The sequence below is a fragment of the Saccopteryx bilineata genome, chromosome 2, assembly GCF_036850765.1.
Source record: "Saccopteryx bilineata isolate mSacBil1 chromosome 2, mSacBil1_pri_phased_curated, whole genome shotgun sequence".
Lineage (NCBI taxonomy): Eukaryota > Metazoa > Chordata > Mammalia > Chiroptera > Emballonuridae > Saccopteryx > Saccopteryx bilineata.
In genome coordinates this window covers 130,423,520-130,427,113 of record NC_089491.1, presented here as the reverse complement: position 1 = coordinate 130,427,113, position 3,594 = coordinate 130,423,520, and the positions used below count along the sequence as shown (strand labels likewise).

General features: G+C 44.8%; 1 pseudogene; it reads left to right on the top strand.

Annotated features, from left to right (window-relative positions):
• Positions 1-1,238: 1,238 nt before the first annotated feature.
• On the top strand, positions 1,239-1,743 carry LOC136322953 (guanine nucleotide-binding protein G(I)/G(S)/G(O) subunit gamma-5 pseudogene; annotated as a pseudogene).
• The last annotated feature ends 1,851 nt before the right edge of the window (positions 1,744-3,594 follow it).

The following is a 3,594-nucleotide window of genomic DNA, read 5'->3' as shown; positions in this document are numbered from 1 at the left end:
AAAAAAGAGAGAAATTTCTGCCCCTCCCTTTAGAAAAACTCGCCCATAATAAGAGATTATCAATGAAAATCTATTTTTTGATCCACTTTTATGGCAAGACAAACTTCTATTTACTAAACGTCTGTTCTTATCATTCTACACTGACCTTTTGAAGCTCCCAAGGTGCATTACTTCATCCCTAGCTCAGGATGTCTTATCTACCCAGAGTCCCTTTCTGTCTCTGAACTTCTCACACATGTGGAGTCTCTGACTCTTTCATGTATGTGAGGTCCCCACAGAAATGTCTGCATTAAACTTGGCTATTTGCTCTTGCTAAGCTGTCTCAGGTCTATTTGAGCAGAACAGCCAGGAAAACCTTGAGGGCAGAGGCGAGTTTGCTCCTCTCCACAGTTCTAAAGCCGTTTTTCAACTTTGACACAATTGACATTTTGGACCAAATGTTTCTCTATGAAGGGGACTATCCTGTGCATTATAGGATGGTTAGCAGCGCCCCAGGCCTCTCTTCACTAGATGCCATTAGCTCTGCCCCACATCTCCTGAATTGTGATGACCAAAAATCTCTGCAGACATTGCCAAATATCCCCAGGGGTGGGGCAAACTCTCCCTTAATTGAGAAATGCTGTTCTAAGGCAGTTACGACCCTAGGGCTAAAGGAACAAAGAGAAGAAGCTGGAGTTATTAAAACTTAGAAATGCAGAGGAGGAGACATCTCACCCCACAGACCTCTGCTGGTGCAGGTGTCGCTAGGGAGTGTGATGAAGCTGGAGCTTCCGGTGCTTCAGAAACTGCAAATTGGATGTGACCACTGCCAGAGAAGACTGCTGCTGTGGAGAAAAAGCTTGGTGATGAATGAGGCTTTCAGGACATGGAAGGACACCAGGAGTGAGTTACTTTTTTCTCCTCCAGGCTTGCAGTTTCCCTCTAGTGGCCCCTATAAGCAGAGCCTAGCAGCCAGCTAGCTGGCAAAGCACAAAGTGCAAGGTCCCTGTCTCAGGATCGCAAGGCTGATTTATAACTGTCTCCCTTATCCACAACAGACATGTTCCAAGACCCCCTGGTGGATGCCTGAAACTGCGGATCATATTGAACCTGGATATACCATGTGTTTTTTTTCTGTACATAGATACCTAAAGTAAGTTTAATTTATAAATTAGGCACAATAAGAGATGAGTAATATCTAATAAGAACAACAACAATTCACTGTAATGAAAGTTAATGAGGAGCCCCACATTTCGCCTACTTGCCCCGCCGTCTGGCCTTGCGGACTCGCCATCCACCGACCCACTACCAACAAATCTGCCTGACTCTCGCGTGCACCATGTCTGGTTCCTCCAGTGTCACCACTATGAAGAAAGTAGTTCAACAGCTCCGGCTGGAGGCCGGGCTCAACCGCGTGAAGGTTTCTCAGGCAGCTGTAGGTTTGAAACAATTCTGTCTGCAGAATGCACAACATGACCCCCTGCTGACTGGAGTATCTTCAAGTACAAATCCCTTCAGACCCCAGAAAGTCTGTTCTTTTTTGTAGTGAAATTAATCTTTGAAGATGTTCTAAACCACTTTTCATGGCTGGAGAATATTCAAAGAGACCGAAATATGAAGCCTGTACAAAAAGCTTATTCCTGTAACACGTGCCATACTACACAAAACTTCTGCTTCTGTCAGTCCTTCACATCTACCTCTCTGAACTTTCACGAATTTCTGTTTCACAAGGGTAATTATTTTATATACACTGGCAGCAGCAAATAAAATACTTATAAAAGTTAAAAAAAAAGTTAATGAATTGATTGTGGTCTCTCTCTCTTTCAAAATACCTTATTGTACTGCACTCACCATTCTTCTTGTGATGAGGTGAGATGATAAAATGCCAAATCTATTCCTGAATCTGTGCAAACATCCCTATTTGCATTAAATGGTTTGGTGTCACTTGTGTCAGAGATTCCCTTGCTTAGTCTTTGTATAAGTTCAGTGCTTTCTGATACAACATGTTGCTGTGGATCAAAACACATTTTCTGTTCACGTCTTCTACCCACTCATTTAATACCTTTTCCATCTTAGCTAAGCACTTTTCACACACTGTGACCATACATTTTGCAATATGAGGTGTTACAGTAAAACTAGTACACATTTCTTTTTTCCTTCTTCACAATTTCACAGATAGATGACTTGCTCTCACCATAGATCTTAGCAACCTTCACATACGGTTTTTTTCTTTACTTATTATAAGAGGAAAACTTTCACCTTTTCACTTGGAGGAAGCACTTTCTGCTTCTTTGGAATATCCAAATTGGCAGTATCACTACTGTTGCACCTTGGGGGGTCATTATGAAGTAAAATTAGAATTACTTGAACACAAGCTCTGTAATATTGGGACTGTCTATGTCAGGGGTCCCCAAACTATGGCCCGCGGGCTGCATGCGGCCCCCTGAGGCCATTTATCACCCCGCTGCACTTCCGGAAGGGGCACCTCTTTCATTGGTGGTCAGTGAGCGGAGCACAGGATGCATCCTGGAGTACTGTATGTGGCGGTGCCGCAAAGCGCGGCATCACTCATGTACAGTCCTACTTCCATTTTGTTTTTTTACTTTAAAATAAGATATGTGCCGTGTGCATAGGGATTTGTTCATAGTTTTTTGTTTTGTTTTGTTTTGTTTTTTGTATTTTTCTGAAGCTGGAAACGGGGAGAGACAGACAGACTCCCGGATGCGCCCGACCGGGATCCACCCGGCATGCCCACCAGGGGCGACGCTCTGCCCACCAGGAGGCAATGCTCTGCCCCTCCGGGGGGTCGCTCTGCCGCGACCAGAGCCACTCTAGCACCTGGGGCAGAGGCCAAGGAGCCATCCCCAGCGCCCAGGCCATCTTTGTTCCAATGGAGCCTTGGCTGCAGGAGGGGAAGAGAGAGACAGAGAAGAAGGGGGGGTAGAGAAGCAAATGGGCACTTCTCCTATGTGCCCTGGCCGGGAATTGAACCTGGGTCCCCCGCATGCCAGGCTGACGCTCTACCGCTGAGCCAACCAGCCAGGGCCCATAGTTTTTTTTTATAGTCCGGCCTTCCAACGGTCTGAGGGATAGTGAACTGGCCCCCTGTGTAAAAAGTTTGGGAAACCCTGGTCTATGTAATAACGGAGATTGCTGCTAAGTGACGAAGAGTGGATAGTGCACGCAGTGTGGACATGCTGGGCAAAGGGGTGGCTCACGTCCCCAATGAGACAGAGTGGAACCGCTTGGGATTTCATTCTGCTTCTCAGAACAGCATGCAATTTAGAACTTCTGAATTGTTTATTTCTGGAATTTTCCATTTAATATTTTCAGACTGTGGTTGACTGTGGGGAACTGAAACCACCGATATCAAAATCACAGATAAGGGGGAACTATTATAGGTTGTTTGAAGATGAAAGACTAACTGGCACGAGTGCCAAAATCTCTACTAAACATGCATCATCCCATGTGATTCACAACTTTCATGTGCTTTCAAATAACTGGAGATGAAATTGGAAAAGCAAGTGAAGTAATCAAAGATCCTGGTGATGAGTTTGAATTTATTTTCAAGGACAATAGATACATTAAACGGTTTAAGCACATGAGGACAAGTGT